Source organism: Mustela erminea, chromosome 17 (genome assembly GCF_009829155.1).
Source record: "Mustela erminea isolate mMusErm1 chromosome 17, mMusErm1.Pri, whole genome shotgun sequence".
NCBI lineage: Eukaryota > Metazoa > Chordata > Mammalia > Carnivora > Mustelidae > Mustela > Mustela erminea.
Genome location: NC_045630.1, coordinates 58,780,094 through 58,804,063, shown reverse-complemented (window position 1 = coordinate 58,804,063; position 23,970 = coordinate 58,780,094). Strand labels below are relative to the sequence as shown.

Genomic DNA, 23,970 nt, shown 5'->3' with positions numbered 1-23,970 from the left:
GCTAGATTGACTTTTCTTTCACTAGGCATATTTTGAAGTATTTATTACAGTTGCCAACAAGTGACTTGATGGAAAAGCATATGTGTAGGGAAACATTGCTGCCTTTAAATGTGTCTTGGGAAGCTTAGAGTTTCCCTTCTTTCCTTTTCTGACTCTGATCCATATTACCAATTTCAAATAAATTTATTAGACTCTAATTTGGATCTATAATCGACTTACATTAGCATTAGAGAAGCGTCTGTCTTGTATTGAACACATTGTTGAGGCAGCAGTATTTTTTTTTTTTTTTATTTCCAGCATAACAGTATTCATTATTTTTGCACCACACCCCGTGCTCCATGCAATCTGTGCCCTCTATAATACCCACCACCTGGTACCCCAACCTCAGTATTTTAATCAGAGGAGTTTCAAGATAGGTCTGAGAAGGTGGAAGATACCCTCGTAGAGAACTAGAGTCTTACCCGATGGGTTGCGAAATTGACCGGCAATGGTTGTCTCTTAGGCTCCAGGCACTGAGTCCTGTTTCATATCTGCACAGTAGTCAACAGAAATGCTGGCTTGGTCATGGAAAAAGCGCCCGCATTTTTCAGCACTAATACCGTCTTTAAAAAGGGCCTTAGTGTTCATTCTAAGGCTGAAATAAATAAGCAGCTGTGATCAGTAGGATAGGAATCTTTTCTCTTCCCTTGAAAATTTATGATCTGAGTTTAAATTGGCCATGAATTAAGTAAATGCATTTTTATCCCTAGCTGTTTATTGGACTAGTCTGTATAGCCAAAAGGGGTTAAAAAAAAAAAGGACAGTGTTTTTATTTTTGATACTAAAGGTTCAGCACGTACTCACAAAAAAAACAAAAAACAAAAAACAAAAACAAAAACCAGGGGATTCTCTTTGACGCTCACCACGGTGATGAGTGGATGAAATTCTAGACGAGTGTTGGTTGAGATGTCTTGACTAGAACCAAAGAAGAACTGTGTCCCTCATTTCCAAATTTGAAGGTCTAATTTGATTTTACCTCGTTCTGCTTTTATCAAAAGATTATAATTTTACAGTTTCTTTGCAGCTGGCTAAAGAAATGCATACTGGTTTATACCCAGATAATGTTCTTTAAGGTAAAGTCACTTAATTCGAATAGAACTAAATTTGCCTCAGAAAAGTAGCTTTATGGACACTTACAAAGGGTTAATGTGAAATAATCCCTTTTAAGACAGTTCGAGTACATTTAAAGTGTTTGAGCAAGCTAATTCAGTGCAATATTTTTGTGTGGGGCTCGGTGCTTTCCTTCGTCTTCTCCAGCACTGTGATGCCTGCAGTCTGTCTGGTCTCTTTACTTGGGTTTTGCTCTCTTAGGGAAAGGCGGGACTTTTCTGTTCCTCTTTGAGGCAGCCTTGCCTGGTGGCAGTAGGTCTGATGAACAGTGGCGTTACCAACAGTTTTTTTCTGAGATTAGAAAAACGCGGTCGTTTATGTTAGCATCCCTATGTGCTTAGGGCAGTTCCAGAGATCTTTCTCTTTTGTTAAGGAGATAAAAATAATTTTTGAAAAGTCTAGGGCACCCTCTGTGTGTCTGGTCAGGGACAGCCATCCTGCACACTAACCTAGATGACTCAAGGGATGGTGCTTGCTTCTTCTGCCGTCTGTCCTTCTGTCTCCATAGAAAGAGTCCATTCCTCTCTATTGCAGCATTGGCTGTGGGAGGTCCTGTGCTTGCTTTTATCGCCCCAATTTCAACTTTGGCTTGGAAGAGAGAGGTGAATTGTCTTAATGACCCCTGGCCATTATGAATATCCACAAGAGCTCTCAGGCTCCACTGTGGACAGCCAAAAAAAAAAAAAAAAAAAAAAAAAAAAGTATGATCCCTCTGATGACTGATAAAGCATCAATAAAATAGGGAGACATTGTTTGAGGAAGAATTAAAAATATTCTTTATATTGGTTACTTTTTTTTCTCTTTTTGCCACTAGCTGGTCAAACTCTAGTGGGGGATAAATCAGGAATGCCAAGTTCTGTAGGAAAGCGTGCTTTCAAGATGAAAGAAATCACGGGAGTGGATTTGGGATTATAATAAAGGCAGCTGCCCTGTAAGTAAGAACTTCTGCTATGCTGTCTTAGCATTAGGGACATTTTCAACTGGATAATTCCTTGCTGTGTGGGGCAGTCCTCTGCATTGTACGATGTCGCGCAGCATGTCGGGCTCCTGCCCTCTCAGATCCACACCCATGAATAGTGACAATAAAAAATGTCTCAGGACATCACCACTCTGTGGGCAAATTGGTCTCTAGTCCTGAGCCCACCGAGTTAACCTAACGATAGTTGAGAATTATTGTTGATAAAAGTCCCTCCAGAGCCCTGTAATCATTTTAATGGGATCAGTTCTGCTGAATTCACTCTTTAAAAAATATTTTTCCAGGAGAGATCAAACAGTTCACCAAAATGACAGTCATCTGTACCTAGGAACTTTGGACATTTAAAGGAAAAATATAATTGAAGGGGGGGAGGCCTTACAAATCCAATTAGGCAGATCAGTTGATGTAACAGTGAATGAAATGAAGAAAGAAGCATTTGTTCTCACTGTTCTGTCATGACCCCTTCAACTCATGAATGTCCTCAGTTTGATGAACTCCTTATAAAATGAGACCAGAAAATACCAGTACGATTGCTTGTTGGGGCTAAGTTGTTTAATTCATCACTGGTTTTAAGCTTGATGAGGTTTCTTCTATTGGTTCCAGACAAGCAGCTCATCTTGGTGCCAAGGACAAGTTTAGATCCTAAAAAAAATTCTGTATTGTCTGTGGTTTGCTTAATCCTTTGCCAACACATATCACATTTTTCCCTGGAGGGCCAGATACATTTCCTGCTTTTAAATATATCTTTACACTCTTGCAATTAAAGACTGCAAAAAAGGACTGTGTTAGGGGAAAACGCGTCCTGATTTGGGTTTTGAATTTAGACTGAATGATGGCTCCATGCCTATTGCCTAGCTTTGCCCTTCACCTGCTAAGTTTTTACCCATTTGTACTTCTGAGTGTATTTGCACATGAGTCGCTGCAAGTAGGAATGAAAGTGTTGAATCAGGAAAGTGGCTGCTCCAGTGGAAATTGCATCAGACCCTAATCCTCACCGTGATCTAAATGCCCTCATGACCTTGGAGATAAGCAAATGTGGATTGTCATGTTTGGAGTTTCTCTTTTCAGGTGTTTTATTCTGGACCTTTTCGTTTACATGGAACTTTCTTGAATATTGCTGCATGGATCAACTGTCTGTTTTTGGTACAAAGCCTGGCCAGAGACAACGAACCCGCTGTGAATTCTAGTGGGAATCACCCAGGAAGGACGATGATATTTGGAGAAGGGTGACCCCTTCCAGCAGGTCCGAAGTTAATGTTACAGTACTATGGAGTTTTGTTGCTTCAAGTCTTCCTGTTGTCCTCACAGGCGATTTTGCCGAAGTGTCATTGTCGCCTTTGTGGGAACTATTCAAACTTGAAGATACAAGGTTTAAATAACTCATTGCGAATTCATGTGAAATCCCCCAGTAATGTATGAACATGCCCACCTGTAACAGTGAAAGATGTTCAATGGTGCTGTAAGAGAAATTAAAAAAGAACCACACACACCATGCCTGACTGAGATGTTTCTGGAAATCAGACAACTCGAAGTAGTTGAACTCACTTTGTCATTGCTGCTTACTCTAGTCCGGTTATCGCTCAGGAACCCTTCAGATCAGTTTTATGCTAATGTGGGACTAAGTCTCCATCTGTGTTTTGCTGCTGTCTTCTCCGTATCCCTCTGCCACTCTCCACCACCTGCAATGTCACAGGGCCCGTTTTAGCAAAAATGTCCCAGATTGACGCACCGGACTACTTACCATAGCCTGGACTTACCTGGTTTCCTAGGGGGCCTCGTGCGATGCAGGGCTGCCCAGTGGGGTTTGGGCAGGAGGGGAGCTCCTGGGATGGAGGGAATGGTGGAGAGGCGAGGCTTATTTTGGAGAAGTCCTATAGACTTTAAGAGGACCAGTCCTTGGTGCTTCCATTGTTTTTAATCTGATCAGCCCATCGACTGATAACCGGCGGGCACTTACTGGAAAATGTGCGAGTGGTTCTTGCCTCTGGGGAGATTACAGTCTACCCTGGAAGCTAAGTAAGACAGTCCAGCTTTGTGGGAGTTTAAGGAGACCGACTCATAGCCTGGGGGGTGGGGCGTGGAGGATCTTGCGCTGAATGGGTTTTGGTCCTCAGATGTATGTACACATCCCAAGCCCTGGGCAGCACCTGCCAAAGAAGAGTGCTACACACTTCACCACCATGAGCGTCCCTCCACAATGAGTCTGCAGGCTGGAACAGAGGCCTGGGCTCAGGGCTCAGAGTACAGGATGCCTGAGGACTCCATCTAGTGGGGAGCCCTGTCTCCTCTGTCTCCCCCACTTGATGTTTCTTCATAGCATTGCCACTTTGTAACATTAAATCATACATTTACTCATTTATTTCCTGTGTCTCCCACTAGAGTAAAGCTATAGATGACCCACAGCTGTTCTTCAGCCCCCCTCCCGTGCTTGGAACATTGTTGCAGGACCTGGCACCAATAAATGCTGAATGAGTGAATGACTAAACACATGAATGAATGACTAGGCTCAACTTCTGGTGTTACCAGCTCTAGGATTTGGACAAATCCGTTAACTTCATGGAGCTTCAGGGTTTTTTGTTCTCTCTCTCTCTCTCTCTCTCTCTCTTTTTTTCCAGTGATGAAGGCCTGTGTTCCCTTCCTTGTGGGGTTGTTGGAGGAGTCCTAGGAGACAGGAGAGCAGAGTTAAATGTCAAGTGATTTTGTTATCTTACATGTTCAACCTGGCATTCACGATTTTCCTGTTCTTATCCTGCCTCCTCCTCTCTCTGTAACTCCATGTTGTCAATTAAATATCATTTAACGCGAATTGGCATTAAATAATGCTACAATCAACGCGTGTGAAGGTGAAGAGGAAAGGCTTCATGGACGACTGGGCATTTGAAATTGGCCTTGGCGTAGTTCAGTGGGTGGAGAAAGGGGGAAGGACAAGCCAACCTGAAAGCTTAGACTTCATTCTTTAAGCAGTTGGCTCCAAAGCTTTTGTGGGGAGGGGGCTGCAGATTGGGGAGATGCAGGCGCTAGACTCTTCACCGTGGTGGAGGGGTGGGGTGGCTTTTTCCAGGCGCCTTCCCCACTGTACACACCCGGTGCTGCCTTGTTGCCCAGTGTTTGGGGGCCTCTGCCATCTCTCCCCTCCTGTCCTGCCAGCATCTGAGCTCCACCAGCTGTGGCTGAGCGCGCAGTGGACACGTCCTCGAGCAGTCTGCACACACCCCTCCAAATTCCCAGGGAGTTTCTCTCACTTCTAAGATCAATGTTCCTCGGTGCATTTCTGCTCCAACCTTGCTGCCGCGTGTAATGCTGCCTTTACTCCCATCCTATGTCTGGTCATTGAGCCCCATTACTGTTTTCATCAAGGACTCAATGTCAGTCCCTGCTTCTCAAATCTTGTCCCTGTCTCTCCGGTTCAGCTTGATCACCTTGCATCCGTGCTGTAGCAGAAGCCTCCCAAGCAGCCTCCTGTCCACCTCCAAACTCCTGGTCAGCTTTCCTGCTTCTCTCTGTTCTGGGGGGAAGGGCAAAGCCACCCTGTCCCAGAAGCTCCTTCTCTCACCTGGCCCCCAGCCTTATCTTCTGCCGCAGACGAGAAGCACGCAGCTCCCCAGGGAAGCTGGAAGAGCAGAGCGGGTGAGGACGACTGGTAAATAGAATGTTGCGTGAGTCGGGAAGTGAATATCATATCTGTTCCTTTTACACTCGGAAGTCATTTTCACTTTTTCCAGTTCTGGATTACATTCACTTAGTTACTTCCTTTCTGGTTTCTCTTTTTGGGCCACTTTCTTCCTTTTCTAAGTTAGTGTGTCTCGTGGCCCCATTCCTGTGGATGACAGACTACCTACAGCCCTCACATGCCTGGTGTCCTGATTCAGGAGGGCAACCGGAAAGGGATGTATTCTGTGCCCAGAAGCAGAGCCATGATCTCCTCCTGGGCAGAGGGCGGACATTGTCACCTCGTATTTTCACCCCGGGATCCTAACATCGAGCACCAATATAGAGCACAAACATTTGGCGTGCCACATTGATTCTTTCAGGCTTGGAGAAGCAAGAAGAAATTGGCATGGGATTTACAACCAAGGGCTGGGGGTGGGTATTTTGCCTGCATTTTCTCCAGGGAGGGAGCGGGGAGAGAGGGGAACGAATTCTCAGAGTGGCCCCATTGATACCAGCTTGCGGTGGGCCTGATAATCACCAGGGCTCCTATCTGCTTCAGAAAGCGGGAACCTAAAGCAAATCGTGCAGACTACCGTGAGTTTGTGGCTATAATCTGATGTTCAGAGGTATTCAGAAAAACACTAATAGGACACTTTGGACAGAGCGAGGTTTGATGCTTTATAGCTCTGGCTTTCTGTGGTTTAAACTTTCCCTGCACGGTGCTTCCTAAGTGGGGAGAGATGATTTGGCTCATTGTACCACCAAAGCTACATTACAGAAAAGTGCTTTACAGAGAGATTCTATCACATGAATTAACATATATTGAGGAGTAGAACTTCAAGTTTGAGCATTCTGGCTTCCAAACTGGCCTGCCGTTATCCCATGAGTTGCTTGACTTCAGGAAGAATAGCGTCTGTGAATAAAAAAAGTTCTCCAGGCTTCAGTTTTTCCATCTGTCAAATGGGAGAAAATTAGAATTCTTGCCTCTTGACATTGTTGTGGGGGTGATAGGAGATCGCCCCTGTGGGTCTCAGCACAGGGGGAGAATGCTAGATCTTAAAACCCCACTTTAAGAGGTAAGACTTCAAGTAGAATTATTCCCCCCTTTAAAGATTTTATTTATTTATTTGTCAGAGAGAGGGAGAGAGCATAAGCAGGCGCAGCAGCAGGCAGAGGGAGAAGCAGGAACAATGAGCCAGAAGCTGACTTGTTCATGGGTTGCTGTGATCATGACCTGAGCCAAAGGCAAGTGCTTGTCAGACTGAGCCACCCAGGCATCCCACCAAGCAGATTTCTTCTTCTTATTCTTCTTTTTTTTAAAGATTTTATTTATTTATATGAGAGAGAGAGACACAGCAAGAGAGGAAACACAAGCAGGGGGAGTGGGAGAGGGAGAAGCAGGCTTCCCACCGAGCAGGAGCCCTATGTGGGGCTCGATCCCAGGACCCTGTGTTCATGACCTGAGCTAAAGGCAGATGCTTAAAGACTGAGCCACCCAGGTGCCCCAAGCAGATTTATTCTTATTTTAACTTACAACTCGCAATGGAAATGCCAAAAATGTAGAGCATAGATCAACCCGGTTAGATTTAAAATGCCTTGAAGGTAGAGGTCACATTGTACGACATCGCCAGGAAACAGTACAGACCTGATCACATGACCGAAGATCCCAGACATCTTCTTCCCAGGGAAAAATAAAATATATCCAATGCTGAAGGGCTTCATTGTAACACCAGGGCTCAGTACCAAAGGACCTTAATTCTCGGACAAGGTGACACCTTCAACAGTATGTGATTGCCGAGGGATCAGTGGGTCCCAGATTCCGGTCAGAGGCAGTGAGGGCTTCCAGTGAACCTGGCTGGACATGCCCTTCTGTCCTTGATCTCTGGCCAGAGACCACTGGGGTTAAGCCTGTGGCTGAGCAAGTGGGGCTTCACGCCCCGTGCAGACGGGAGACTGCAGGCCCTGGGGAACCGTGCCCCAAGGGTCTGTTCACCAGATGGACTTTGGTTTAGGATAGACTTTGGGTTTGCGTTAGGTGATTCGGGGGAAGATTCATGGAAATGGGGTTTTGTCCTGGGTGGAATGCTGCCAGCATTATCCCAAAGGGATCAATTCCGTGACTGGGTCTTAAAAAAAAAAAATTGAAATAGGGGCATCTGGGTGGCTCAGTTGGTTAAGCATATGCCTTGAGCTCAGGTCTTGATCCCAGAGTCCTAGGTTCAAGCCTCACATCAGGATCCCTGATCAGCAGGGAGCCTGCTTCTCCCTCTGTCTACCACTCCCCCTGCTTGTGCTCTGTCTCTCTCTCTGACAAATAAATAAAATCTTAAAAAAAAACCCTGCTCTCATTAAAAAAAATTGAAGTAAAATTGCTATACAATGTTATATTAGCTTCAGGTATAGGACATAAAGACTCAATATTTGTGTATATTACAAAATGATCACCGTAAATTTAGTTCTCATCAGTCACCACACATAATTACAAATTTTTTTTTCTTGTGATGAGAACTTAGAAGATCTACTCTTTTACTGACCTTCGAATATGCACGATGGTATTATTAACACTCACACGATGGTATTATTAACACTCACTGTGCAGTGAGTGTAGATCCCCAGGACTCATTTATTTTATGACTGGACATTTGTACCTTTTGACCCTTCCACCTGTGTTGTCCATCCCCAAACCTCTGTCTCCGGCAACCGCCAGTCTGCTCTCTATATGAGTGGGTGTCTTAACAAATCCTATCTACAAATCCTATCTACGAAGGAAGAAAGCAAGGCTCACGTTTTAATTGTTAAAAAAGCCACAGTCACTCACAGTCGGCAGGATGGCGGGGGCGGGTCTGGTATTTTGTGCTTAGCTGAGTGTTCTTTTGTTTTGATCTTGCTTAGACAAGTACTTAGACAAGAGCACCGAGTGACCTCTTGTCTTCCCCCCCCCCTTTCTTTCTTTTTCACATTATGGAAGTGTAGTTGACCTGCAGTATCATATTGGTTTTGGTGTACTATGTAGAAATTGGGCAAACCTGGACATTACTCACTGCTCACCACAGCTGGTGTGGTGTGTCCGCTGCTGGTTTTCCGAGAGGCTGAGTCCCACAGCACGACACCCTGGCTGAGCTGCGGGTCGCGAGGCAGTCCCAACAACACCAGGGCTGAGCTCTAAGAGTCAATTTCCAGAAGTCAAGCGGTCTTTGTTTCTTTCCTATATTTTCCATACTTAGTATATTTTTACATTTTAATGAAGTAGGCTGTGAGCGTTTACATCCTGGTTAAAAGGCTCCTTAGAAGCGGTTTCATCCGGAGCAAGTTCCTTCATCTCGTGGAACATCCGTAACCCTCACGTCTTCTGCAGGAGGTAGGGTATCTATGGCTGGGATGTTGCGAAAATGAAATAATGATATCATACAAGTTCCTGGCAAAGAGTCTGTGATCTTAAAATTGAGCTATTTTGGGTGAGTCCCTCTGTATCTGTCTGCCTCCATGACTAGCTCATTTTAGGACACAAATCAAACGTACTTTCTCATTTTGCCTCGTTTTATTTCCTTGCCTCATAGGACTATTAAAAAAAAAAAAAAAGAACCTCTTAAATATGGTGATTAGAAGACCTGCACATGCCTAAGGTTATTTGCAGGCATTCATCGGAAATACTTGCGTGCCACGGCCGTCACCACCACTGTCACTGCTGTGAAGGTGTCCCATAAGAAGGATTAAAAGGTTTGGCTAACCTGTGTGTGATCACACAACTTGGGAGTGGCCAGATTATTATCCAAATACTCCGGTGTCTGCCTGTCAACTGTCAATAGATGTATGTTGAATGAATGAATGACAGAATGAGTGATTGAATGAATGAATGTAAATGGGGAACTGGGGTACCCCTCTCACCCTGCAGCTGATCAAGCAGGCATTTTCTGCCTTTGACACCGCCATTCCCATGAGGCTCCATTGTACAATGTACAACTCCTGCTCAAGACTCTCCTGCAAAGAATGCACAGGCCAGATATCTGTGGTTTCTCCGAGTCAGCTGGGTTTGGGGGAGCAGATCTCCTATCTCCTCTGGACAGTGCCTGGGGCCCGGGCTGCCCCACCCACACCCCCTGCAGGGCACCACAGCTGAAACAGACGTTTTGAGACCTGTTGCTCCTTTGATAAGATAGTGTCCTTTGCTACTTCAGGGTTCTTGATGTCTCTTATTCTCCTCTTTCCTCACTTCCTTTTTTTCTTCTTTTCTTTTTTTTGAGGGGTAATACAGAGTTTATGGAATTAGATTTTTCTACTTACAATGGAGATCACATTTACATACTATTTAGCTCCTCTGCCTGGGTACGTCAGCCCTCATGAATTTAGATTTTTGATGATGGGTTTAATCATACAAACACAGAGACACACACTCACACCGATTGGTTAAAACAGTGGTGCATACATTGTGCTCTTCCTAGAAAGCCAGCTTTGATTAAAAACTGTTTCAATTCAGTTCCATTCGTCTCAAAGATCTGTCTGATTCTGCAGATGAACCGAGACACATACTATAGGATTCTAAGATCTATTTTAGCCATTGTGTACAGTTGCTATTTTATCAGACCTCAGTGTGTGACACTGATGAGGGGCCCCATCTGGTGTTAACTTTGACCACAGCCGGCTTCTACCCCCTTCCCCCAAAACCGAGGACCAAGACCGAACTTACTCTTTTGGCTTTAGAACGTTAAAAAAAATTACTAAATTGTAATGAAGTGAGAAAAAAAAAAAAAAAAGACAGACACGTGTAAAGGATTTGAGATCATTTCAAACCTCCAAGGAAAGCATGCTTAATACAATAAGTCTTCACACTGTATGTTTTGTTCTTACACTCGTTTTTTAAAATTAGTAATATATCCAAACTGTCTTTCCAAGTCAGGATGTAAAGATCTACTCTATTTTTATTCATTGCTATATAGTATTTCATCATGACTGTACCAACTTCAATATCTATTCTCCTATTAAGAAATTTTACTTCCTTGGGGCACATGGGTGGCTCGGTGGGTTAAGCATCTGCCTTCAGCTCGGGTCATGATCCCAGGGTCCTGGGATCGAGCCCCGCATCAGCCTCTCTGCTCAGCAGGGAGCCTGCTTCCCCCTCTCTCTCTGCCTGCCTCTCTGCCTACTTGTGATCTCTGTCTGTGATATAAATAAATAAAATCTTTGAAAAAATAGAGTCTTACAGAAATTCAGTTTCTGATATCATTGGGCTACCAAATTGAAGTCAGGAGCAGCCAGTTGCTAGGCTTTTTATATGAGAAGAATAATCCTGTAATCTTTTCAAGATACTGTTGGTAAGTTTCCTGTTACTTAAAGGGAAAAGCATTCTTAAAGGATTCAGAGTATGCTAATTTCCCTATTCCCCATTGACCAATATCGGCCTGTTCATAGATTTATGCTAATGGATTCGAATCATAAAAGCTCTATGTAAAATTGCACAACAAATCAGACTCTAGGGAATAGTAGAATTTTGTATTTTATTAGAAATCTTCAAACATTTTAAAATATATATATTTTTTAAGATTTTATTTATTTATTTGAGAGAGAGAGAGAGAGAGCACCAGCGGCGGGGTGGGGGGTACAGCAGGCCGAGAGAGAAGCAGGCTCCCCACTGAGCAGGGAGCCCCATTTGACACTCCATGCCAGGACCCTGAGATCATGACCTGAGCTGGAGCAGCTGCTTAACTGACTGAGCCACACAGGTGCCCCTTTAATCCTTTAAGTTCTTTTTTTTTTTTTTTTTAAGATTTTATTTATTTATTTGACAGAGAGAGATCACAAGTAGGCAGAGAGGCAGGCAGAGAGAAAGAGGAGGAAGCAGACACCCTGCCAAAACATAGAGCCCGATGTGGGACTGGATCCTAGGACCCTGGGATCATGACCTGAGCTGAAGGCGGAGGCTTAACCCACTGAGCCACCCAGGCGCCCCATCCTTTAAGTTCTTAACAGGCGTGCTAGACTTATTTTACCTTTTTAAAATAGCCTGGGACGTGGATGGGTAGGTTCTTACAGAAATGTACATATTTAGTCTATTTAATACATCTTTTACATCTCGTTGTGTATTCTTTCCTCCCCCCTTCCTTCCTTCTTTCCTTCTCTTCTTTCTTTCTTGGTTTTTATACATAACAAATGGTGTTGGGTAGAGCCATAGTCCTAAAGCAGGACCTAGGTATGGCAAATAATTTTAGGTGACATATGAGCAAACATCTTCTGTTTGAATGCTATATATTTATTTTAATTTTATTGAAATATAACTATCACAGCAAACTTGTAATTTCACAGTTGTGCTTATAAAATCTTTCCTTTTAATATATTTGCATAAGTAGCAAAAGCCTGATTTAAAGAAATTCTGAAATAGTACCAGTGAACTTTAAGGACTTAAAAGGTCCATTAGCATATATTAATGCATTTAATTCTCAGAACAACCCTATGAGGTAGGTGCTATTATTCACCCCCACTTTATTTTTTTAAAAAGATTTTATTTATTTATTTCTTGGACAGACAGAGATCACAAGTAGGCAGAGAGGTAGGCAGAGAGAGAGAGGGGGAAGCAGGCTCCCCGCTGAGCAGAGAGCCCGATGCGGGGCTGGATCCCAGGACCCTGGGATCATGACCGGAGTCAAAGGCAGAGGCTTAACCCACTGAGCCACCCAGGCACCCCTATTCACCTCCACTTTAATTAGGAGGAGACACATATAGATCGTATCGGTTGCCTAAAGTCACAAAGCCGGTAAGAGGAAGCACCCAGATCAGAGCACAGGCACACTGACTTCAGGATTATGTTCCAATCACTAAACCACACTGCCCCTCAGGAAAGAATAGAGGACATGGTGCAAAATGTTGGCAAAAATCGTGACGGCGGTATTTGAATGACTGACGTTTAGGAAGGAGTCATGTGATGGAAAGCACATGGGCTTTGGGGTCAGACAAATCTCAAATGCCATATTGGTTATTGATCAATGATGTATTTCTAGACATATCGCTAAACCTTCACTAAAACGATGGAAAAAATGTAAAGTGTCCATCATACGGCGAGTTTTCACACATATTCATTACGTCTCCTCTCTGTGAATCTCCATTCTCTCATTTGCAAAACACTAGGATCAGTGAATACGGAGAGTATTAGAAAAAGTAACAGTTATCCATGCACGGCAGGTGTCTGTAAAAAATACACATATTCTGTGGCGCTGGCCTCTCCTTTATGACCCTGAGTGCCTTAAGGAAAGTCCCTCTTTCCTGCTCCCCCAGTGACCACACAAGACACAGGGTCAGCCAGTTGCGTGAATTTCACTGGTGACAAACCCCTCCCTGGGAAGAGCACAAAGTACAGGGCGAAGGGAGCCCGGAAGAGAGCGCAGTCCCAGACGGGCGGGCAGCTGACAGGAAAGGGGCTGCGTCTCCATCAGAAGAGACGGGAGCGGGAGATGAAGGCCACCTCTCAAGGTCCCTCCCAGTGCTGAGAGTCCATGCGTGGCCGGGTTTGGAAGCCGTTTGTTCCCTGTTTGATTAGGTGACATTCCAGACCTGCAAGGTGTAATGGTGGGCGGGGCCAGCTTTGGTTCAAATTGGGAAAATGCCTATAGCAGCATTCCTGTGGTCAAATATTTCCAGATTTTACAACTTTGAACTCATTATCCCATACGGAATAATACTAATGGCTTCAGACTATTTACCCAAGAGATTACAGTGGCATTTAGTAAAGATAGGGCCATTTTATTTCTTCACAAATGATTAAACTTCTGTGACTAATATAAGGGCAATTGCATTTTAAGGAAAAAGATTGATTTGCTAAGCATTTAGAAAATAATCAGATGCCCTGAGATCATAACTGAAAATGAAATTTCATGCATTTTGGTTGGAAATGGGTTGTTTTTTAATAATTTATCTTCCTTTTTTTTTTTTTAATTTATTTGACAGACAGAGATCACAAGTAGGCAGAGAAGCAGGCAGAGAGATGGGGGGGAAGCAGGCTCCTCACTGGGCAGAGAACCCAATTCCGGGCTCCATCCCAGGACCCTGGGATCATGACCTGAGCTGAAGGCAGAGGCTTTAACCCACTGAGCCACCCAGGTGCCCCACTGAAATGGGTTTTTAAGCCCACCTTCTGCTCATGAATATATGTGCCTTTTTTTTTTTTTTAAATAATTCTTCATTCTCCTTTTCTTTTTCTGTACTGTAGGAAAAGCAGAGTCTGGGTCCAGTCTTGAGTCTACATTCAAGTCCCTGCTCTGTAAAGATCCTGGGTAATTCACAAAACCGTCAGATCTGGGTTTCTTATCAATAAAGGGAGGGTAATGTTATCTGCCCTGTGGGGCTTACGGGGTGAAGGTGGCTGTTATCGTTTTAGATAATATATGTGAAAGTGTTTTGAAAACTATGCAATGCCACAATATGCAAGTCTATCATCCCTTGTCTTCTAATAAGACACCAGGTCAATTTCCCCTTCCAAGTTCCATGTGCCTTTTCTATGGTCTCCCTAAAGCTTAACTCCAAAACCGAAGAGGGGTGGGGACTGGGAGGCTCTGCCTGATTCAATTTAAGCCTGATGTCTCCTGAAGAAGTACTTTGTTTGCTCATTTTTGTTTTGTTTTGCAAACACAAAATGAGATCTCGTTCATTTGGGGGAAAGCTAGTGAAAATGGGTATTAAACAAGGAGTAATTAAAACTGTACTAAAAAAAACCTTAAAATTGAGTGTGCTCACCTAGATGTTAGAGGAGATACAAAAGAAGGTTTTTATGGACCTTTAGTTTTTAAAAAAATTTTTTTAAAGCTTTCATTTATTTATTTGAGAGAGAGCGCAAGCAGGAGGGAACAGCAGAGGGAGAGGGAGAAGCAGCCTCCCCGCTGAGCAGGGAACCCGATGTGGGGCTTGATCCCAGGACCCTGGGATCATGACCTGAGCTGAAGGCAAACACCTAACTGACTGAGCCACCCAGGTGTCCTCATGGACATTTAGTTTAACGTGTGTGTAGGTGTGTGATGCTCCAAATGATTAGGGGAAGCTAGAACAGGCACTCTTAGCTCATCTTCTTAAAGGGTCTATACCTGTGTTGTCAGAGGGTCCTTGAAATGATATGTCAAGGCTTGTACGTACGTGCATGTGTAAGCTTCCTGCAGGGACAATCCAGAGCTTTCATGAGGGCATCAAAGGAGCTGTGATAAAAATAAACAAACAAATCTTACGGACTGAGTCCGAGAACACAGCTAAGTTGCAGATCGGAGTAAAAGATTCACAGAGATCATTATGTGGTGGACTTAGAAAAGTTCTTTCAAAAGAACTGATTGGGTCAAGCCCTGGTGAAGACAAGGTTTTGCTGGGTCTGCTTATGTGGGTAGATAAGAGTAATTGAAGAAGTAGAGCAAACCACTATAGTAAGAAGTTCTAAAATTTAGTATTTTTCTAGTTGCAAAAGCTTAAGAAAATTACATTAGTCATAACTCCGACTAATTTCACACTTTAACCCCAAAATCAGGCTTCAGTTTCATATTGAAACTTCCCTGAATAAAATGCAAAGTTCAAGCAAACTTATATAATTTGGGGGAAGAAAAAAAAAAAGTAAAAGTGGAGAAATAACATTGGTGGACCAGAGGGGACCAGACGATCGGTTTTTCCTCCTTTCTGTCAACTCACTGTGTAACTAAGGACTTTTTCTATGGATTCCCATTCTCAACCATTCCCTCAACAAACACATTTATTAAGCCCTTACTCTGTAGAAGGGGTCCTGCATAGAATTTAGAAGTTGTCTGTGATCAGGTACTTATTATGTGACTGGGGAATCAGGAGGCAAAGGAGGCAGTGGAAAGAACTCAGGAGGTCCTCCCTGCGTGCGGGCTGGAGTCCCACCTGTGAAACTGTCCTGGGGAGACCCTGGGGAAGTCCCTGAGTCAAACGTTGCCTTAGGTCCCTCCACCCCTGGAACACAATGGGAATTTGATTTCTTCCTTCACCTATTGAAAATCTTTTATCTCATTTTTGGCTAGCCTCATTGGCAGTTCATCGAAGCCTACTGAGTCTTCAGATTGGAGTCACTTGGGAAACTTCTCTGTCTGGGCCTCACTGTTGAAGATTCTGATTTATTTGGTCTTAGGTGGGGCCCGAGTTTTTTCTCTTTGTGTATAACAACAATAGCTAGTATTCCTTGAGTGTTACTCTTCCAAGCACTTTATAAGAACAGTAATGTCATTGACTTCTGCAAGTGATCACGTGAAATTGATGTTCTCATTGCTTATCCCCTTCACTCCTACTTTTAGCTGAGAAAATGAAAAACCAGAGAAACAGGGAATTTGTCAAAAAGAAGTGTTAAATGGGAGAGTAGGAAATAGACCCAGGCATTTGGGTACTATAACCTACTCCTAAGTGTATAACCTGGATTAACTCTTAACATATATACACAAATTATAGATATTTAAAAATCAAAATAGTGTCATTCTTAAAATGGATTATGTTTCTTGTTTGTCTTGTAGGTATGTAGATAGCCTGAATTACTTCCCTTGTCATTTTTATTGCGCAGTGAAATTTAGCATGGATTTTATTTTATATATGTTTTTATATATTTTACTAGATGTTTGAACTTGTCTTGAATGCTGGTTTTATAATCTCATGAATGGTAGCCTTTCATCTGTTTCTTAGACAAATTTCTATGAATTTCATGTTTGGGGTTAAAGGTTTTGCTTTGGCTACCCAGAAACTCAAGTTCTGCTCGAGCAGTATTGCTGTCATATATCTGATTTTTCTAAAGTCCCAGAAGGCTCTCAGGAGACCCCAATATGCAGCTCCAGTTCCATGCTCTTGAAATGAACCCCTAAAGAGGAAATAAATCAATTCAAGAACCTAATCTGACTGCTGAAGCAGATTATGATTTAAGCCTCAATTTCCTTCCCTGAAGGGCATTTCCCAAACCAGAAATCAAGATTTGTCAGGCTTATATGTAAGTAACAATTGGTTCCTAATCTTCTGCATCAATGATCCAATTATCAGTTGTGAAAACAGATTTTTCCTAATATTGTTCATAAAGCTCTTGTATCTGGTAAAGGAACATATAAAAAAAAATGGGAAAGCAAATAAGAATGTAGGAAATTCAAGTCTGTTGCCTAGAACTTGTTACTGTTTAATTAAATCTCACCAGAAAGAATCTTTCCAATCAAGAACTTGGCAGAGATACTGTACCTGTCAGTATCCATTCTCCTTCCTCTCCTCATCAATAGAACCTTGAGTACCAGCTGGGCACATAGACTCACTCAGAATAAATGCTATATTTCCATTCTCCCTTGCAGTTCTAGGTGGCCTTGTGACCTGTTCTGAAAATGTAATGCACGTAGAAGTAGTGTGTGCAACCTATCCCCCTTCCTTTTGGCTGGCTAGCAAGCAGAAGCAATGGAACAGAGCAAGGGAGAAAAGAAATGTGGTCATTTTATAATCAACAAGCACCAGCTCTTCTACTTCTATGTGCTAAAACGTCTTTCCCCACTTGGGGCTTACCTTTTCACTTTCAGTGATGTCTTTTGCTAAACAGATGTTCTTAATTTTAATGTTATTCAATTGATCAGTTCCCCGCTTTTATACAGTTGCCGTTCAAGTCAACTTTTCCCACCTCAAGATCACAAAGACTCTCCCATGGGATTTTCAAAAGACTGCTTCATAATTCACATGTGTGTATACACGTCTCCTGGAATTACTGTATGGAGACGGTGTGAGGCTGGGGTTCAGTTTCATTTATTTTCTAGTACGGCTACCCAATTGATTCTGCACCGTTTCGTGGGAAATCAGATACTCTGCTGCTCTGCTCTGGTCACCTTTGACATAGACCCAGTGTTCATGTACGTGTGGGTTTGTTTCATCGCTCTGTCCTTGTAATTTGGGCTGTCCATTGATCCTTGCAGTGGTCCCACACTGTCTGAATTGTTATTGCCTTATAAGAATTCTTTATATCAGATACAGAACTCTAGGTCAGCAGTCTTTTTTTTTTTTTTTTTTTTTTTTAAAGAATTTAAGTATATTCTTCCTTTCTCTTCTGGGTTTTGCGGTTTCTGTAGAGATAGCAGCTGTGGCTCTACATTTCTGAAGACAATCTTCTTTCCCTCCCCTCCCCTCTCCCCTCTTCTCCCCTCCCCCCCTCCCCTCTTCTCCCCTCCCCTCTCCTCTCCTCCCCTCCCCCTCGTCCCTGACCTCCCCTCCCCCTCCCCTCCCCTCTTCTCCCCTCCCCTCTTCTCCCCTCCCCTCTCCTCTCCTCCCCTCCCCCTCCCCTCCCCTCTTCTCCCCTCCCCCTCCCCCCTCCCCTCCCCCTCCCCTCCCCTCCCCTCCCTCTCTTTCTTCTTTCCTCTCCTGTCCCCCCCTTTCTCCCCCTCCCGCTTCCCTTTCCTTTCCTTCTCTCCTCTTCAAAAATTCTTCTTGAGATATTCCTATTGTCTATTAAATATAAACATATTTGTGTCTTTTTTTTTTTTTTTTAACCTCTTTTTCTTTTCTGGAAGAAAGAGGATTTTTGTTTCTCTCCTCAGCCCCTTGAACGTTAACCAGTCCTCTGCGTGTATAGAGCAGTTAATAGCAGGACTCAAAAGAATTCTCCTCATCCCGGCTAAAAAGACCGCATGGCTGACAAAGCTCCAGCTGCCTGGGTAACTGAGAAATGCAGAAGTAGAATCTCAGTGTTCAGTCACTTCCCAAGCAGGCTTTCTTTCATTCAGGAAGAGAGGGAATGCACTGGGATTCTTAAAGTTGGTGCATTTTCACTTCACAGTTATGGGTTGGCAAGACACCCATCCCTGGGCTACGTGTGCTTCCTTAGAGGAGAAAGACGAGCAGACGCAAGGATCTGTGTCACGGAGGTGGCAGAGGACCTTACAGACCGGGGGAGTCCAACGATACAGACGACCTGAGGTCGCCCAGGCATCTTTTTATTTCCTCCTCATGTATCTGTTCCTATTCTCTGTTTACTTAGCAAGGGTGGGAGCCCGACTTTTTGGTGCAGGAAGCTACAGATGTTATGACAGCCCTCAGACAACTTTATGAGGGTTGAACACAAACTGAATGTCAGTCATAGACTTTCAGATTGACTCCTTGGTGAGAGAGAAAAGGTTTAATCTGAGTTCACTTAAGTTGCTCCTGGATACCGTCATAAGTTTGTTCTACCCCTCTAGGACCTGCTTTGAATTCTGGTTTAGTCTAGCAGATAAGAGATAATCACACAGTTTTTGAATAAGTTAATGGATGAACCTTCAATTCCATGGATTCTTTTTCAATAAACATTATTTTGGCATATTATTTGGCAGGGGGAATCGAAGGCTGTTTATCCCTCAAATATCAACTGAAGACCCAGCTGTCACATCTACACTTTGAAAAAAAAATTAGTACATGATCACTGTTGCTGAAAGAGTCTTATTATCTTTATTCCTAGAAGGTGGAAAGGACTCAGGAGATAATGTCAGGAAACTACTTTCAGTTTTCTATAGTTTAAACACAGAGAGACAATGATTATCGATGAGTTTTAGCAGCCAGTATACACTACAGATGCAGACAGAAAGGTGCATGAAATGAGTCCAAAAAAAAAAAAAAAAACACAAAACTGGCATCAGAGAGAGAGAAAACCAATCCCCTCTTCCCACCAAAAAAACCCACACAAAGGGCACAAAGTTCAGGGGCATGTACCTTTTGCTACATTATTGATTAGGCTACACTGTACGCTTTTTTTTTCTGTCAAAGATCAGCTAGATTAATGGTTATGAAGAATTATCAGAGGCAAAAGAAATGCCTTTATGTTAGTTTTATTCCAAAAAGACTACAAAAATGCTCCAATGATAGATTGAAATCCTGGTTATTTGATTTCCTAATGTTTCAGAATATAGACTATCTCTATGCAGCTTTATTCTTTAACTAGTTCCTGGATACATTTAATGTTTTTTCAATGTTACATAATTTAATTCACTCATAAAATGATAAAGATGCAAATGCCATTAAGAATTATCCCCAAATAACACATATTATAAATAAAGCAGATATTTCATTATATTAGAGGAAGTGGATTTATTATATATGGTTATTGGTTACACAGGAAGAGAATTGATATCAAAGTAAAATGTTATTTAGATACTTTTGATTTGCTAGGTGGTCAAGAGTATTAACCAAACATTTTGATTCACTGGTTAAGGGAAAATAAATCATCAATAGTAGTAAAGGTTTGTAGAAGAATGATACTAGGCAAATGAGCTTTTTACGTTCAAATTTCCTGCTGACAAGAATCTTGTTACATTTATCCAGGGTTACCTAAGTATTTTAAGAAGGTAATTTTCAATATGTAGTTATAAATGAGACACTCATTAATAAGTTTTAAACTTGAATTGTTCTTAAAAGGAAACATTCATCTGATTGCCAAACTTACAACATACTTACTCAGTGATTTAATTTTCTCTTGTAGAATCAGTAACAGATTTGGATACAATAAGAAGGTTACAATAAGAAGATTAATTATTATTTAATTTGTGCATGTTTATTTTCTCAATATCAATTTTTATATTTGTGCCATATTAACTTGACATCAAACTGTAAGGAAGATGACATGGAATTTGTGAGTTCAATAGTTTTTCCTGTATGTATAACATGGAATAGAAACAAATAGACTATAAAACTCAATATCTCCTCCTGAAATCCTGCTTATTTTCCTGGGAATCTATCACCTCCCACTCAAAATCTCATGTCATCTGGAAGAATAAAGTGTTCTACTAAAAGCTAAAAATATTTAATCCTTTAGACTCACTTCTCCCTTAGTTCAGGAATGCTCAGTTGTACTAAGCTTGGTGAAACAAAGTTGTCAATATTTCCTGTTCAGGGTCATTCTCTATTTCAGTTCTATTTATTCCTGAAGTATTAAATTTATACACACTACAAAACTGGATGGAACCCTATAAAATTTTTTTTAGCATATTCTGCATTTTTTCATTCAATGTTTTTTTAGTTGAGTAATGGGCTGTACTTGGTTTTATTCTGAAAATGCCTTAGTTGAAGTGAAATGGCTTGACAATGATCATGATTGAACAGCTTGACATTTTGAACTTGAACAACTCACCAGCTGAACTCATTGGTTACAGTGCAATGAGATATTTATATCTCTTGAATTTTTGTCCTTTGATTTTCTTTGAAAAAAGAATCTAAACAGCTATCTGATAACTTGATATATGAAATAATCTTTCTGATCTTTCTGAATAGTTTTGTTTGTAACAGTTAGTGAAGACATATTTATAACATGATACCTTAGTGTATTAATTCATCCACTCAAAAAGAGTTAGTGCTCTTCAAATTGTAAAGAAAAAAAAAGACTCTTTAATATCAAATGCTAACTTTTCAAACATTAGCCTTTAGCAAATAAAATATTTTATTTTATTGATGGCACTTAGAACATTGTAGTTCCTTAAGATACAGAGAAAAATTTCTGGGAAAAAAAAGTGGGAAGACAATTTTGAAGAGCTTATCCTTTAATTAAATGCCCACAGAGGGACTGTAGAACTCCAAAGCCTAGCCTGGGATTCAGTTCTGTGGGTGAGCCAAGTACATGCTTTCTATTTTATAGGTTTGTCAAGAGATTGATCCAAGCAAAATCCGGACTTCTAAGGTTGACTCTCAGCAGAACAGGCTGTGTTTTATGCAAGTCTAAATAGAGCTCAAATTTGTCCAAAATTGATAAATTCATGTTTATCAATGCATAGCATAAAAACAAAGAAAGAAAACATTTGAAATCACTGATGAGCAATCATCTTAGTAACTTTTTGGCATGGATAAGTTTTGTTTGCAGCAATATAAAACCAGATAAGTTTCTAGAATAAAGAAAACAGAAGAGGTGATTTCAAGATCAACATGAAAATGATCCAAGATCTTCTCAAATTTTAAATTTAGTAATGATTCCCCCCACCTCTGTTTAATTCTTTTCTAAGAAATTATTTTCTTGAGGTTTGCTAACCTGCAATTTTAAAAAGTTTCTTTCTAGTGCATTGCAGTTACTAATATTTGTTAAATACCTGTTTTCATCTTCATCAACTTGAAACATCCTTTGCATGTTACCCAATTCATATTGTAAAGAATGTGCATAATATGCACATATTTTGCATCCAATTTCCTTAAAACTAATGATAAAGTATGGACATGTAATATAGACATGCAATAAGATACTGATCATTCTTGCCTCTTTCCCTCTGACTTGACATCCATATTTTGCTCTCTATTATTTTGCAACTTTCTGCTATTAAAACTAATATTATACACAAATCCCATTGTGTCTCAAAGTTTAGTTTTGTAAGATGGTAACTGATCAGCTGAGCTCTCTGCTTCCTTGATTTACTGCCATTGGTTTGTATTCCTATTGGCACAACCTGATTTTACTCATTTCACTTACTTTAGGGATAGTCTGAGTTTTCTGGTGTTGATGTAACCATTTTTCTCTCTTCCAAGAAAATGACTCCCCTCATTTAAGCATCAAACCTTAAAATTAGCTTTTGGCTTCAGATATGTATTTTACATATTCTTTATACATTTGCACACTTTTTACAGGACCGGGAACTGTGAAAACAGGAAAGGTTGAGAAATGACCACCATGTTCTTTCATCTCTAGACACTTTGAAAAGGAGAAAATTGCCCACAGATCCAATGAAGGGACCATTTGATATTTTAGTATGTAAACTTGTTTTACTGGATTTAGTTAAAAACAAAGTAAACCCTCACTTTTTGTTTAGAGTAGAGAGGACATCCCACTGAAGCTGCAAAGATGTTTTGAGTAAATTCTTATTTGTTTCACACTTTTTTGGCATTGGAGGCCCGAGATACTGTTTACCATTGCTTGAGAAAGTAACTTATCGAGGACCTAACTGAAAATAAGCATCTTTAAAATTTTAAGGGAGCTCAGATTCATTTAAGATACTGCAACCAGTCTTAAAAATCATATTGTTTGCAATTGATGGCTAGGAAGGAAAAAGCTGATAGCCTTATTTTTACTGTTATTACTATATGTTTTTATTCTGGGTTTGTATATTACTCACCCTGCGGCCCAAAGGAAGTTTCCATAGGTCCTCTTGAATTGGATGAGTTTTTACAAATCCTCTGTAGTTGGATAAATTCACAGCAGTTGCAAAGAGTCTGTAATTGCTGAGTGCACCTGTTGAGAACAGTTCTGTGCTTTTCTCCTCACAGCCGCAACAGATTCTAGTGTGTTTTAGAAGTTATAAGCAGAAATTAATTCTGAGCTTTCAACGCTGGCCTGGTAGCGCCCCCTTATGTCCAGGGTATAGAATATACAACAAAAGATGTCTAAATCTTGTTGCAGTTAAGAAGAAGCCCCAAACCTGTGGCTCTAGTCTTGGACTCGATGACTTGCTGTCCTCTGAAGACCCAGGGCCAGTAACCTTCTGTGCTCTCCCTAACCTCCCCAAATCTGTTCTTTGGGAAGGCATTTTGTAGATGACATGGGGATATAATTTGCTGAGACTGATTATGCTGCTCCCTTTGGGAGATTTGCATTTTAATGGCAGACTGTGCTATAAAAAAAGGGGTTTCTGAAGTGTGGAATTTCAGGGATCGGTGAATGAGTACGGAGGGGCCAAGATTAGGGTGAGGTGATTGAAGCCAAATTAGTCAGTTATGGAGTCCCCTTCTGTCTTTATTTAAAATTTTGACAACTTGTTCATCATGGATTTTTTGCATTGATAGTTGTTTTAAAGAACATTTCATGAAAATATGATTTATCTTGATTACTAAGTTTTTGGCTTAGATTTTGCATTCCCTACCCGCTACCTCCCCGCCCCGGGGGGGCTTCTCCCCCCACCCCCCCCACAATGCATAGTTCACCTCAGTAGACGGAACAACACAGTAGGGAGTGGCCTTTGTTTGGTGCCTGCCATTTCTAGAATTCTAGCTATCACACTACCAAGTTGCTACCCACTCCACCTTCCCATTGAACTCGATGACCGCAGTGAATAAGCAGTTTCACCCTGTCTACCAGGGGAACAGTGTGAGCAAATCGAACCGAAAACTTGCCACCAATCCAGCGATGTTGGAAGGGTTTAATGGGTTCATGCAACAAGGGAGGAGGAGGTCCTGGGGTTCAGAGGATCATAAAGTAATAAAGTCGTATGACATTTGTGCTACACTAATAAAAAAATAAAGAACCTGCCATATGCGATGTTATCTAAGGTCTTGGA

The 23,970-nt window shown here is 41.7% G+C and overlaps 2 long non-coding RNA genes across 3 annotated transcripts; both read right to left on the bottom strand.

The window, feature by feature from the left end:
* Window positions 1–4,711: 4,711 nt before the first annotated feature.
* Window positions 4,712–6,053, bottom strand: LOC116576531. The gene is made up of 2 exons (XR_004280196.1): window positions 5,545–6,053; window positions 4,712–4,786 (listed from the first exon to the last, which is right to left on the bottom strand). It is a non-coding gene; the product is annotated as an uncharacterized LOC116576531 (long non-coding RNA).
* Window positions 6,054–8,792: 2,739 nt separating this feature from the next.
* LOC116576532 lies at window positions 8,793–22,940 on the bottom strand. 2 transcript variants are annotated; one of them, XR_004280197.1, is made up of 3 exons: window positions 22,813–22,940; window positions 14,839–14,946; window positions 8,793–9,149 (listed from the first exon to the last, which is right to left on the bottom strand). It is a non-coding gene; the product is annotated as an uncharacterized LOC116576532 (long non-coding RNA). The 2 variants fall into 2 exon arrangements; XR_004280198.1 differs by having other exon boundaries at window positions 14,888–14,946.
* Between the last annotated feature and the right edge of the window lie 1,030 nt (window positions 22,941–23,970).